This window comes from Triticum aestivum, chromosome 6B (assembly GCF_018294505.1).
Source record: "Triticum aestivum cultivar Chinese Spring chromosome 6B, IWGSC CS RefSeq v2.1, whole genome shotgun sequence".
NCBI classification, from domain to species: domain Eukaryota; kingdom Viridiplantae; phylum Streptophyta; class Magnoliopsida; order Poales; family Poaceae; genus Triticum; species Triticum aestivum.
In genome coordinates, this window is record NC_057810.1 from 302,421,055 (window position 1) to 302,436,451 (window position 15,397).

The window sequence follows — 15,397 nt, forward strand, 5'->3', positions numbered from 1 at the left end:
TGGGACCTCATAAGTTTGACATGCAAGCTAAGAACATGGTCACCTATGCAGCAAAAATTTGCAATGAATAAGGCACTAGAACAAAAATAATTGGACCAATGGAGGAGTCACATACCAAGCAACAATCTCCCAAAGCAGTTTTGTGAAAGGAGCTTTGAGCAAGGAGATCGAAAATCGCAGCAAAATGAGCTAGAACTCGTGCTTGAGCTGGATGGGGATTTTTTGGGTAGAAGATGAAGTGTGTGGGTGCTGGCATAAGTGGAGGGGGGCCACCAGGGGCCCACGAGACAGGGGGCGCACCCAGGTGGGGTGAGCGCGCCCTCCACTCTCGTGGCCTGGTGCTTGCCCCTCCTGCAGTGTTTTCAGTGCCTAAAATCCTCAAATATTCCATAAAAAATCATACTAAATTTGCAGGGCATTTGGAGCACTTTTATTTTCAGGATATTTTTTTAATACATGGATAATTCAGACTACTAACAGATAATACTATTTTTGCTTTATTTAATCTAAATAACATAAATAAAAAGAGGGTACAGAAGGTTGTGCCTTCTAGTTTCATCCATCTCATGATCATGAAAATGAATCCACTAACAAGGTTGATCAAGTCTTGTTAACAAACTCATTCCGAATAACACGGAACCGAAGAAATTTCGAATAACACTAAGTTACCTCAACGGGGATATGAAAATCCCCAACAATAAGAATATCATACTTTTTCTTGATAGTAGGGAGAGGAAATTCAAAACCTCCAATAATGATAGTTGGAACTTTTCCAATAGAATTGATATTATGAACTTGAGATTGTTTCCTCAGAAAGTGTACCGTATGCTCATTACCATTAACATGAAAAGTGGCATTGCCTTTGTTGCAATCAATAACAGCCCCTGCAGTATTAAGAAAAGGTCTACCAAGGATAATCGACATACTATCGTCCTCGGTAATATCAAGAATAACAAAGTCCGTTAAGATAGTGAAATTTGCAACCACAACAGGCACATCCTCACAAATACCGACAGATATACCAGTTGATTTATCAGCCATTTGCAAAGATATTTTAGTAGGTGTCAACTTATTCAATTCAAGTCTACGATATAAAGAGAGAGGTATAACACTAACACCAACTCCAAGATCACATAAAGCAGTTCTAACATAATTTCTTTTAATGGAGCATGGTATAGTTGGTACCCTCGATCTCCATGTTTCTTTGGTATTCCACCCTTAAAAGTGTAATTAGCAAGCATGGTGGAAATTTCAGCTTCCGGTATCTTTCTTTTATTTGTAATGATATCCTTCATATACTTAGCATAAGGATTTACTTTAAGCATATCAGTTAAGCGCATACGTAAGAAATTAGGTCTAATCATTTCAGCAAACCGCTCAAAATCCTCATCATCCTTTGTCTTGGATGGTTTAGGAGGAAAGGGCATGGGTTTCTGAACCCATGGTTCTCTTTCTCTACTGTGCTTCCTAGCAACAAAATCTCTCTTATCATAACGTTGATTCTTTGATTGTGGGTTATCAAGATCAACAGCAGGTTCAATCTCTACATCATTGTTTTTGCTAGGTTGAGCATCAACATGAACATTATCACTAGGTTCATGTTCATCACCTGATTGTGTTTTGGCATCAGAAATAGAAATATCATTGGGATTCTCAGGTGTGTCTACAGTAGGTTCACTAGAAGCATGCAAAGTCCTATCGTTTTTCTTTTTCTTCTTATTAGAAGAACTAGGTGCCTCTAAATTATTTCTCTGAGAATCCTGCTCGATTCTCTTAGGGTGGCCTTCAGGATAGAAAGGTTCCTGAGTCATTCTACCAGTTCTAGTAGCCACTCTAATAGCAAAGTCATTTTTATTATTTAATTCATCAAGCAAATCATTTTGAGATTTAAGTACTTGCTCAGCTTGGGTAGCAACCATAGAAGTATATTTGCTCATGAGTTTGAGTTCACCTTTAACTCTAGCCATGTTATCGCTTGCATGTTCTATCTCGAAAGCATTATTCTTTAACTCTCTACCAACATAAGCATTAAAACTTTCTTGTCTAGCCATAAAGTCATCAAATTCATCTAAGAATGGGCTATGAAATTTAGTAGAGGGGATTTCAACTTTATCATATCTATAGAGAGAATTTACCTATACTACCTGTGTCGGGTTATCAAGACAATGTGGTTCTTCAACAAGCGGTATATTAAGACCGTGTATTTCTTCGATAGGAGGTAAATTCTTAACATCTTCAGCTTTAATACCTTTTTCTTTCATTGATTTCTTTGCCTCTTGCATATCTTCAGGACTAAGAAATAAAACACCTCTCTTCTTCGGAGTGGGTTTAGGAATAGGCTCAGGAGTTGGCTTAATTGGTTCAGGAATTGCCTCAGGAATTGGCTCAGGAAGAGTCCAAGTATTTTCATTAGTCAACATATTAATCAATAATATTTCAGCTTCGTCGACTGTTCTTTCCCTGAAAACACAACCAGCACAACTATCCAAGTAGTCCTTGGAAGCATCGGTTAGTCCATTAGAAAAGATATCAAGTATTTCATTTTTCTTGAGAGGATGATCATGCAAAGCATTAAGTAACTGGAGAAGCCTCCCCCAAGCTTGTGGGAGACTCTCTTCTTTGATTTGCACAAAATTATATATTTCCCGCAAGGCAGCTTGTTTCTTATGAGCAGGGAAATATTTAGCAGAGAAGTAATAAATCATATCCTGGGGACTGCGCACACAACAAGGAGCAAGAGAATTATACCAAGTCTTAGCATCACCCTTTAATGAGAACGGAAATATCTTAATGATATAACAATAGCGAGACTTCTCATCATTAGTAAACAGGGTGGCTATATCATTTAACTTCGTAAGATGTGCCACAACAGTTTCAGATTCAAGGCCATAAAAAGGATCATATTCAACTAAAGTAATAATCTCAGGATCAACAGAGAATTCATAATCCTTATCAGTAACATAGATAGGTGAAGTAGCAAAAGCAGGGTCAGGTTTCATTCTAGCATTAAGAGACTGCTGCTTCCATTTAGATAATAATTTCTTAAGAACATATCTATCATTGCAAGCAAAGATATCTCTAGCAGCTTCTTCATTCATAACATAACCCTCAGGAACAACAGGTAATTCATAATCATTGGGGGAACCTTCATCATCACTATCATCAATAATAGCATCTTCAATAATTTCATTCCCCATAACTCTAGCACGTTGTTCATCAAGAAATTCACCTAATGGCAAAGTAGTATCACGCGCAGAAGTAGTTTCATCATGCATAGCAGAAGTGGCATCATCAATAACATGCGACATATCAGAATTCATAGCAGTAGCAGGTTTAGGTGTCGCAAGCTTACTAATAACGGAAGGAGAATCTAGTGCAGAGCTAGATGGCAGTTCCTTACCTCCCCTCGTAGTTGAGGGAAAAATAGTAGTTCTGTCATCTTTCATGTTCTTCACAGTGATCAACAGATATAAATCCCAGGTGACTCAGAGAATAAAGCTATGCTCCCCAGCAACGGCGCCAGAAAGTAGTCTTGATAACCCACAAGTGTAGGGGATCGCAACAGCTTTCGAGGGTAAAGTATTCAAACCAAATTTATTGATTCGACACAAGGGGAGCCAAAGAATATTCTTGAGTATTAGCAGTTGAGTTTTCAATTCAACCATACCTGGATAACTTAGTATCTGCAGCAAAGTATTTAGTAGCAAAGTAATATGATAATAAAGGTAACGGTGGCAAAAGTAAAGATAATAGTTTTTGGGTTTTTGTAGTAGTTGTAACAATAGCAACGGAAAAGTAAATAAGCGAAGAACAATATGTGAAAAGCTCGTAGGCAATGGATCAGCGATGGATAATTATGCCGGATGCGATTCCTCATGTAATAGCTATAACATAGGGTGACACAGAACTAACTCCAGTTCATCAATGTAATGTAGGCATGTATTCCGTAAATAGTCATACGTGCTTATGGAAAAGAACTTGCATGACATCTTTTGTCCTACCCTCCCGTGGCAGCGGGGTCCTAGTGGAAACTAAGGGATATTAAGGCCTCCTTTTAATAGAGAACCAGAACAAAGCATTAGCACATAGTGAATACATGAATGCCTCAAACTACGGTCATCACCGAGAAGTATCCTGATTATTGTCACTTCTGGGTTGTCGGATCATAACACATAATAGGTGACTATAGACTTGCAAGATAGGATCAAGAACACACATATATTCATGAGGACATAATAGGTTCAGATCTGAAATCATGGCACTCGGGCCCTAGTGACAAGCATTAAGCATAGCAAAGTCATAGCAACATCAATCTCAGAACATAGTGGATACTATGGATCAAACACTAACAAAACTAACTTGATTACATGGTAAATCTCATCCAACCCATCACCGTCCAGCAAGCCAACGATGGAATTACTCACGCACGGCAGTGAGCATCATGAAATTGGTGATGGAGAATGGTTGATGATGACGACGGTGACGAATCCCCCTCTCCGGAGCGCCGAACAGACTCCAGACCAGCCCTCCCGAGAGAGATTAGGGCTTGGCGGCAGCTCCATGTCGTAAAACGCGATGAAACTTTCTCCCTAATTTTTTCCTCCCCAAACGTGAATATATGGAGTTGGAGTTGAGGTTGGTGGAGGTCCAGGGGGCCCACGAGATAGGGGGCGCGCCCTATAGGGGGGGCGCACGCCCCTATCTCGTGGACAGGGTGTGGGCCCCCTGGTGTATTTCTTTCGCCCAATAATTCTTATTAATTCCAAAAAGTGCCTCCATGGATTTTTAGGACATTCTGAGAACTTCTCTTTTCTACACATAAAACAACATCATGGTAGTTTTGCTGAAAACAGCGTCAGTCCGGGTTAGTTTCATTCAAATCATGCAAGTTAGAGTCCAAAACAAGGGAAAAAGTGTTTGGAAAAGTAGATACGTTGGAGAAGTATCAAATTCCATGCTCGCAGAAGCATACCCGCGAAAGAAATGGTCTTCACCGCAGTGGCTGGAGTGGAATTAATTCTTGTGGTCAGTGACTTCCCTGATGTATTTCCAGAGGAACTGCCAGGCATGCCACCCGATCGAGAGCTTGAGTTTGCAATAGATCTTGTGCCCGGAACCACACCAATACACAAGAAGTATTACCGAATGCCTTCATCAGAATTAGTGGAGCTAAAGAAAGATCTTGATGAAATGCTCCAGAAAGGATATATCCATCCCAGCTCCTCACCATGGGGATCACCTGTTATATTCGTGGACAAAAAGGATGGCAGTCTCTGCATGTGTGTGGATTACCGTCAGCTGATTGACGTCACAATCAAAAAAATATCCACTTCCAAGAATTGATGACCTATTTGATCAGCTTAGTGGGGCCAAGGTATTCTCCAAGATTGATTTACGGACTGGATACCATCAGCTCAAGATTAAAAAGGAGGATATTCCTAAGACCACATTCACCACTCGATACGGTCTTTATGAATATACAGTTAAGTCTTTTGGTCTCACCAACGCCCCTGCCTTCTTCATGCATATGATGAACAAAGTATTCATGGACTTCCTCGATAAGTTCGCGGTAGTCTTCATCGATGATATACTTATTTACTCAAGAAGTGAAGAAGAGCATAAAGAACACCTCTGAGCAGTGTTACAATGACTCTGTGAACATCAGTTATACGCCAAATTCAGTAAATGCGAGTTTTGGCTCAAGCAAGTTGGATTTCTTGGACATGTGCTATCCGCCGAAGGTATAGCCATGGAACCGAGCAAAGTAAAGGATGTACTTGATTGGTTGCCACCCACAACCGTATCTTAGATCCGGAGTTTTCTTGGATTAGCTAGATATTACCGTTGCTTCATTGAAGGGTTCTCCAAGATTTCTAAACCCATGACAGAGCTGCTCAAAAAGGATAAGAAGTTTGAATGGACTAAGGACTGTGAGAAAAGTTTCAATGAGTTAAAGAAATGGCCGACAACTGCACTGGTATTGACTCTTCCTGATATCTACCGCAGTTTTGATGTGTATTGCGACGCTTCCAGGCAAGGACTTGGATGCGTACTTATGCAAGACGGCAAGGTAGTAGCTTATGCCTCACGACAGCTACGACCCCACGAGGGAAATTATCCTACTCATGATTTGGAGTTGGCCACGGTGGTTCATGCTTTAAAAATTTGGAGACACTATCTCATCGGGAAGAGGTGCCAAATTTTTACAAATCACAAAAGTCTCAAGTATATATTTACTCAGCCAGATTTAAGTCTCCGTCAACGAAGATGGCTTGAGTTAGTCAAGGATTATGACCTTGCAATAAATTACCACCCGGGTGAGGCCAACGTGGTTGCCGATGCGCTTAGTCGAAATCCCGTCAGCCTAAATGTCGTATTGGAATCCTTGCCTCCTGAACTCCAAGAAGAGATTGCTCAGCTCAACCTGGTCATAGTAGATGCTGGCCTTGCTAATGTTTTGGAAGTTACCCCCACACTTGAGGAAGAGCTCCGCAAGGCCCAGCTAGATGATACTGATTTGCAGAAGCGAGCCAAGCATATGGTGGCAAGTCAGACTTTCAATTTCTCGAAGGATCAGTTCGGTACACTCCGATTCCGGGGAAGGATTTGTGTGCCCAAGCAAGCGGATTTAAGGCAAAAGATCCTGTCAGAAGCCCATGAGTCCCCGTATTCAATTCACCCTGGAGGTACGAAAAAGTATGAAAACCTTCGACAAACATTCTGGTGGGATGGGATGAAGAAAGACATTGCCTATTTCGTGGTTGTCGAAGTAAATGACCACGGGTAGCCTAACCAGCTCCCCCTAGCTCTTCAAAAAAAATATCAGGCCGACTGTGTCCTCCAACATCCAAGACGCAGGGCCGCCTTCTCCTGGCCGGCTGTCCAACCGGCCGGTTGCCCGAAGGCGGCAAGGCTCTGCAAGCCCTCTCAACAAGGGCCGACTCCTAGTAGCCGGACATCAAAGGGCCAGCTCCTAGCAGGCGGGCCAGCTCACACCCTCTAAGTTTGCGCCCACATAACGGAGATAAGATGGGGCGTGGCTACAGTGAAGTCTGCCGACCCCGAGTCCCGGAGCAAGCGTGACCACAGTGCGCCATACAGGGCGGCCACTCCCCGTCCGGCGCGGCACTGTTGCCATGTTAACCATGACATCACCCATGACAGGCCATCAGTATGGCCCGCAGGCGGCGTGCCCCTCCGGCTAGAGAGATACCAGAAGATGGCCAAGCTTCCCCAGTCGGCCTGGGGGGAGGCTAGCTCCCAACAGTCGGCACACCCCCACCTTGGAAGTTTGTGCTCCATTAAGCAGATAAGACGGGGTAAGGCTACAGTGAAAGCCCGCCAGGCGGCGGCACTGTAGCCATGCTTACCCCAACAAAGCCCTCGTCACCAAGAGTAAGGCTACAGTAACCAGCAACCGACAAGACTCTCGGACAGTGGGCCCATCCTATCGGCCAAGAGGCCGGCAGCCGGCAGGCCCAGCGGTCAGCGGAGAAGCCGGCGATTACAGACACTGAAGGCCTGGACCCACATCCAGCCAGATTACCATTGTACCCCTGGGAGGTAGGCCTATATAAACCCCCCAGGGCACCCATGCAAAGGGTTGATTTCTTAGAGTTTTAGACACCACATAGAGAGAAGAGGAAAGCTAGCCTCGCCCTTCTTCTTCCTCTAGCCGAACAGCTCAAGGAGCCTCTTGTAGCTACTTGTCTTGATCTAGTGATCATGCGGAGACCCCACAGAGCAGGACTAGTGGTGTTATCTCCACGGAGAGCCCCAAACTTGGGTAAGATTTGCCGGTGTGCATGTCTTCGCTTTATCCCATTTCCAGGCACCAGCAATGTCTTACTGGCTCCCACAATGATAAGCCACCCATTGTGATACGCCGCACCTACCACCCAACATTTGGTGCCCACCGTGGGGCCAGGTGCACCGTCGTCCGGAGACCTGCTCTGGACAGGAACCCTCTTCCTCCCCAGCGAGTGTAGCCAGCCCGGCACGCCCGATGGCGCTTGCTCCGACGCGCTGCACGGCGTCAACGACGCCTATGCAGCGAGCTGCCTCACCGATCTTCTCGGCGAGGTTCACTTCTCTGACGAGCCCGCATCCGACGCGGGCACAGATGGCCTCGAGAGCCGCCTCGTCAGCCTCCTCGACCAGCTCCATGTTGCTAGCGAGCCTGCTGTAGACTAGGGGTGGTTTTGGTTCCTGTCATGGATTGGAATGTCACGGGTCGGACCTGTTCCTGGACCTGATTCTCGTGTTTGGTATGTCCATGGGACGTGACCCGCTCGTTCCCCTGGACCGAATATTCGGCCCAGATCCGGAACGAGGTGAGACCTCGAATTCCAGCGGACAATGCGGAACCGTCCCCCCCTCATCTCTCTCTCGCAACCCCATCCCCTCTCGCCCTCTCCTCTCTGGTGCGCCGCCTCTCCTCGTCCCTCTCCTCCCTCGATTCGCGCCACCGACAGTTCCTCTCCTCCATCTGCACCGCTGAGTGTCCTTCCCCCACCCCACCCTCTTCCTCGATTACTCCTCAATCAGCTGCGGGGCGGCGGATGAGCGGCTGCGAGGCGACGGTCTTGAAGCTGGGCGGCGAGCCAGTGCTACTTCGGCGCGAGGATTGGAAGCCAGCCAACAGCAGCCACACCTGAGTGGCGGCAGCATCAGCTTGCCTGGGCAGCGGCAGCGGCCAGAGAGGAAAGGAGCAGATGGCATTCAGCATTGATGGATGCGTTCAGTATCTTTGCTTGAACTAAATGCAAAATTAACTAAGATGCGTTCATGCCAAACTCAACATGTTCCTGATGCTTGCAGTGAGATTTTTTTTTGTTCATGCCTGTAGATTTTTGCCGGATGCGTTCATGCTAAACTCAAGATGGTAAACTCTTCATGTGAATAGAAAACAGTGAGAATTTTTTTTCCTGTATGAACCGTAGATCCTTTTGAGATTATATCAATTGATGGTGCTGCAAAAGTGCAAATACAAATGAAATGGCCGCTGAAAATTTGAATAATTTGATGCTAAAAATGTGTGCATGTTTGTCAATGCTTTTCCTCCTTGATTGAGTCAATTTTGTCTTCTGACCAATTTTTTACATGTACTTGACAGAAATTGATAAAATGTAAAGAGATATAATTGTGACCATGTATATACGTATGTGAAACTCCCACCATTTCTATGCAAAGATTTGAGATAAACCAAATGCATTATGTGGAAAAACTCATTTCGTGCTATCCCAACCAAACGCTAAGATGGAACCATTCCATTCCTCCTAATTCCCTTCATGAAACACCGGAACGGAACCAACCCGTTTCGGTGGAATGGAACCATGACATTACATTCTACTTCGTTCCTGAATCAAACACACCCTTGGAATTTGTTGCCTCCACCGACCTGATGATCGTCGACTCCGACACGGCATCACTTGACGCGTTCCCCACCAACGTGGTGGTCTATGATGAGCCGCCTCCTTGCGAGCATAGCTGTGGGAGCACCGTCACGGAGGTGCTTATCATTAACAGTGGCGAGCACTCGGACGGAGGCGTTCGAGACCCACTCGATGCAGCGCTGCGAGACTTGTCAGCGCCCATCCCAGAAGACGCAGACGCTGAGACGCTGGAGGCACGCCGCGTCCAGCTCATCGAAAGCGCCAACCGACTGGCTAGCATGCGATGCCTCTCGGAGGCCAACCGGTGCGGGATGGACCAAGCCATCGGTGGCATGCCGGCCCCTGAGGGACATAGCCGCATTGGCTCGATCCGGCAGCGTGGCGCAACCATCGCCAGCATGTTCGGGACGGATTTTCCCGTCTACGCCACGCCTGCGGAGAACATACGAGCTACCCAAGCGATAGCGGATGAGCTGGACAAGCTCAAGGGCGACGAGCGTCGCCACATGACGGAGCACGTCCATCAGCTCCTTGACGCGGCTGCCGAGCAGCAAGAAGTCGGCTGCCGCACTGAAGCGCCCATCCAGCGAAATGATGATCTGCCCCCTTGCTGAGAGTATGGCGCGACGTCCCGGACGCCAACTACAGGCGGCGCCCGCAAGCTGAAGGATAAGGGGCTGACTGCTAGCCGCAATCAGACTCGACTCTCCATCGAGCGTGATGCAGAAGGCCTCCCCCATGTCGTGGAGCGGCATGGCCACCCGCCTCCTCCTCCGCCTCACGGGAGAGATATCCCACACGCCGCCTGTCACGCATCCGACGCTCATTGGCCGACTCGGCCGCGGTGAAGGAATCGGCGAGAAGGATGCCCGCCATCGGATCGACCGCCTGGCGCGATCCCTAGCACTAGAAGAAGAAGACGATATTGGCCCGCCTTATTTCGGCCCCCGCATCCGCAACGAGCCCTTCCCCAAACGGTTCTCGCTCCCAAGAGACACGCCAAAATACAACGGCTCGGTGAAGTCGGAAGACTGGTTGATCGACTACTCCACTGCGGTCAGCATAGCAAACGGCAACAGGCGCGATGCCATGAAGTATGCCCCCCTCATGCTTCAAGGCACAGCATGCACCTGGTTGAACAGCCTCAAGCCCTACAGCGTCAACAGCTGGCTAGACTTCACAGAAGTCTTCATCCGCAACTTCACCAGCACGTACAAGCGGCCTCCCAAGCCTCGTCAGCTCTCCTTGTGCGTCCAAGGCCCCCACGAATCGACTCGCGACTACCTCACACGCTGGGCCGAGCTCCGCAACTCTTGCGAGGGCGTGCATGAAGTGCAAGCAATACAGTACTTCACCGCCGGGTGCCAAGAGGGCACCCTTCTCAAGCACCGACTTCGCTGCGACGAGCTAGCTACACTCGACGAACTGCTGATCCTAGAAGACAAGTACGCCACGGCCGACTCCTTGATGAAGACCGAGCTCCGAGTGGATGCCTCTGGGAAGGTGCTCCCTCCGGCTCCAAGAACGCCAGCTGGTGACTCCAACCGACACCCACACTAGAACGACAACAAGCGCAAGGCTCCCATGCCGCCTTCCACCAGTCGGCAGGTGGCCACAGTCGAAGATGAACAGCCTGAAGGGTAGCCCGCGCCCAAGCATCCAAAGGGCGCCAGGCCATCTTGGCAGCCGGCTTTCTCCTACGAGTAAAGCCTTGATGCCCCCTGCAAGTTCCACAGCGGCGCGAAGCCTTCCAACCACATAACTCGGAAGTGTCATTGGCTCACGCGGATTTCTTTGGGCGAAGGACTACTACCCCCTCCGCCTGCTGGCTAGCCGCCTCCAGCTCCTCAGCAGCTGGCCGCTCACCCAGCAGTTGGAGCCATTCAAGATGAGTTCCCCAATGAGTATGCAGCCTATGTCATCTTCACAAGCCAAGCAGAGGACAGGCGCAGCCGGCGCCGACAACACCAAGAAGTCAATGCAGTTGCCTCCAAGGACCCAGAATTTATGCATTGGTCAGAAAAGCCTATCAGATGGAGCCGGGTTGATCACCCAGAGGTGATGCCGTCTCCAGGGTCTTATGCGTTGGTGCTGGAAGCCACCTTCGCAACAGATAGGCGAGCCGCTCGTTTCTCCCGAGTTCTGATCGATGGAGGGAGCAGCATCAACATCCTATACCGAGACACCATGGAGAAGCTGAACATCAAGATGAAGCAACTTCTGCCCAGTCGGACCATGTTCCATGGCATTGTACCTGGCCTGTCATGCTCACCAATCAGCAAGATCAAGATAGATGTGCTCTTCGGAGACAAGGATCACTTCCGCTGTGAAGCAGTCTGGTTCGAGGTGGTGGATCTAGAGAGCCCTTATCACGCTTTACTTGGCCGACCTGCCTTGGCCAAGTTCATGGCTATGCCCCACTATGCATACCTCAAGACGAAGATGCTGAGTTCCAAGGGCGTCATCACCATAGTCGGAATTACAAGAAATCCTCTACCTTTGCTGTAGCCAGCAGCCGGCTGTCCGAGTCCCTCGTGATTGCCGCTGAGAAAAAGATCCTTGACTAGGTCGTGGCCATGGCCGGCAAGCAGCCGGACCTGTTGCCCGACCCCAAGGAGTCGGAAGCTCAGGGCTCCTTCTAGCCGGTCAAGGAAAAAAGAAGATACCTCTGGACCCAGAGCACCCGGAGAGGTTTGCTGTTGTAGGAGCGAACCTGGACAGCAAATAGGAAAGCGAGCTCGTCGATTTCCTCCGTGAGAATCAGGATATCTTTGCATGGTCCCCCAAGGACATGTCGGGTGTCCCGACGGATTTTGCCGAGCACAATCTACATGTCCGAGCAGATGCAAAACCAGTCAAGTAGCCCCTCCGCCGACTGTCATAGGAGAAGAAAAGAATTGTTGGTGAAGAGATAGCCCGGCTTCTGGTAGCCGGCTTCATTATGGAAGTGTTCTTTCCAGAATGGCTTGCCAACCCAGTCCTTATGCTGAAGAAGAACAAGAAGTGGCGCATGTGTATAGACTACACCAGCCTCAACAAAGCTTGCCCCAAAGATCCATTTGCTTTGCCCCGGATTGACCAAGTGATAGACTCCACAGCCGGATGTGAGCTGTTGAGTTTCTTGGATGCCTACTCAGGTTACCATCAGATCAAGTTGGATCCAGCCGACCGCCTGAAGACTGCCTTCATCACACCATTCGAAGCTTTCTGTTACCTGACTATAACATTCGGCTTGAGAAATGCTGGTGCCACTTTTCAGCGTTGCATGCAGAAATGCCTCCTCAAGCAACTCGGCAGAAATGCCCACCTCTATGTAGACGATATTGTGGTGAAGACGGAGAAGCACAGCACCCTGCTAGAAGATCTCAAAGAAACATTTGACAACTTGTGCCGATTTCAGATCAAGCTCAACCCTGAGCAATGCGTGTTCGGAGTGCCAGCCGGCCAGCTCTTAGGCTTCCTGGTCTCTAAACGCGACATTGAGTGCAACCTAGTGAAGATCAAGGCCATAGAGAGGATGGAGATTCCCACCCGGCTTCGAGATGTCCAAAAGTTCACCGGATGCCTGGCTTCCCTTAATCGCTTCATTAGTTGGCTGGGAGAGAAGGCACTCCCCTTGTATCAGCTCATGAGGAAATCCACTCATTTCAAGTGGAACGACCAGGCGGATGAAGCCTTTCACAAGTTAAAGAAGATGTTGACCACGCCGCATGTCCTGGCGGCACCGACTGAAAAGAGCCCATGCTCCTTTACATTGCCGCAACCAGCCGGGTGGTCAGCATCGTCATCATGGTTCAGCGCCCAAAAGAAGGCTGAGCTCAGCCGGTCCAGAGGCCGGTGTATTATTTGAGTGAAGTACTGTCAACCTCAAAACAGAATTACCCCCACTACCAAAAGATGTGCTATGGCGTGTACTTTGCCGCCAAGAAGCTCAAGCCCTACTTTTAAGAGCACCCCATCATGGTCGTTTGCACTGCCCCGCTGGCCGAGATCATAGGCAGCCGGCATGCATTTGGCCGGGTGGCCAAGTGGGCTATTGTGCTGGCTCCTTACACCATCTTCTACCAGCCGCGCACCGCCATCAAGTCCCAAGTGCTGGCCGACTTCCTTGTCAACTGGGTCGAGACCCAGTATCCTCCGCCAGCACCCGACTCCACCCATTCGCAGATGCACTTTAACGGGTCCAAGATGCGCAGCGGCTTGGGATCCGGCATCGTCCTCACCTCTCCCAAGGGCGACAAGCTCAGATACATGTTGCAAATCCATTTTGCCGCCTCCAACAACGTGGCCGAGTATGAGGCGCTCATACATGGGTTCCGGCTGGCCAAGGAACTCGGCATCCGCCGGATCCTATGCTATGGCGACTCGGACCTAGTGATCCAGCAATCATCTGGCGACTGGGACGCCAAGGACGCAAACATGGTGAGCTACCACTTCCTCGTCTAGCAGCTCAGCGGATACTTTGATGGGTGCGAGTTTCTCCATGTGCCACGGGCCGACAACGAGCAAGAAGATGCCCTCACACGAATCGGCTCCACCCGGCAAGCTATACCAATCAGCGTCTCCCTCCAGCGCCTCCTCAAGCCGTCTATCAAGCCGTCTCCAGAATCAGATTCCATCTTCGTGCCGCCTGACCCTGAGGCAGTCGGATCCGACTTGGGGAACCCAGCAGGCGGCTCGGGGACTTCAGCAGGCGGCTCAGGGACTGTTGTAGTCGCACCCAGGTCGGGGACTTCAAAGCCCGGCCCGGGGACTGCAGCAGCTGGCCCGGGGACTACGACGACACAATAGGCGATGGCCGACTCCAACTCTTCACCACCCAACCCACCCGCCCTGGTCGCGGTAGCCGTGTTGGCAACAGAAGAAGTCGCAACTCCATCATGGGCCCAGCCCATCCTCAACTTTTTGGTAAACAGAGAGCTGCCGACTGACGAGATCTCGGCAAGACAAGTTCAACGCCGAGCCGGAGCATACATAAATAGTGAACGGAGAACTCGTTAGGCGCAGTGTCACTGGAGTCTTCCAGCGCTACGTCGAGCCAGAGAAGGGCATTGCAATCCTCAAAGATATCCACCAAGGCGAGTGCGGCCACCACGCGGCCTCAAGATCACTCGTCGCCAAAGCTTTCCGCCATGGCTTCTTCTGGCCGACTGCTTTGGAAGATGCCAAGGAGTTGTTCAAACACTGCAAAGGTAGCCAAGTTTTTAGCTCCAAGCAACATTTGTCGGCTTCTGCCCTCAAGACCATCCCCCTCATCTGGCCCTTTGCCATCTGGGGGCTGGACATGGTGGGCCCATTCAAGACGGCACGCGGCGGCATGACACATATGCTTGTTGCTGTGGACAAGTTGACCAAGTGGATTGAAGCGAAGCCAATCAAGAAGCTGAATGGGCCAACTGCTATGACATTCATCGCAGACATCACCACCCGGTATGGATTACCACACAGCATCATCACCGACAACAGCAAGAATTTTACCAAAGGAGCATTGGCACGTTTCTGCGCGACACAGGGCATTCGACTAGACTTGGCGTCCGTTGCCCACCCGCAGTCAAACGGCCAAGTTGAGCGAGCAAACGGCTTCATCTTGTTCGGCATCAAGCCGGACTGGTCGTACCTCTGGAGTGCTTGGCCGGCTGTTGGCTCGAGGAGCTGTCGGCCGTCCTCTAGAGCTTGCGCACCACCCCGAACAAGTCAACCGGCTTCACTCCTTTCTTCCTTGTATATGGTGCCAAGGCTGTCATCCCAACTGACATCAAGTTCGACTCACCTCGAGTCACCATGTACACAGAAGCGGAGGCCAAGGAAGCGCGAGAAGACGGTGTTGACCTACTAGAAGAGGGCCGACTGTTAGCACTCAGCCGGTCTGCCATCTACCAGCAGGGTTTGCACCGTTACCACAACCAGAAGGTCAATCCAAGATCCTTCCAAGAGGGTGATCTTGTGCTCCGACTGATCCAGCGAACAGCTGGCCAGCACAAGCTCTCGGCCCCTTGGGAAGT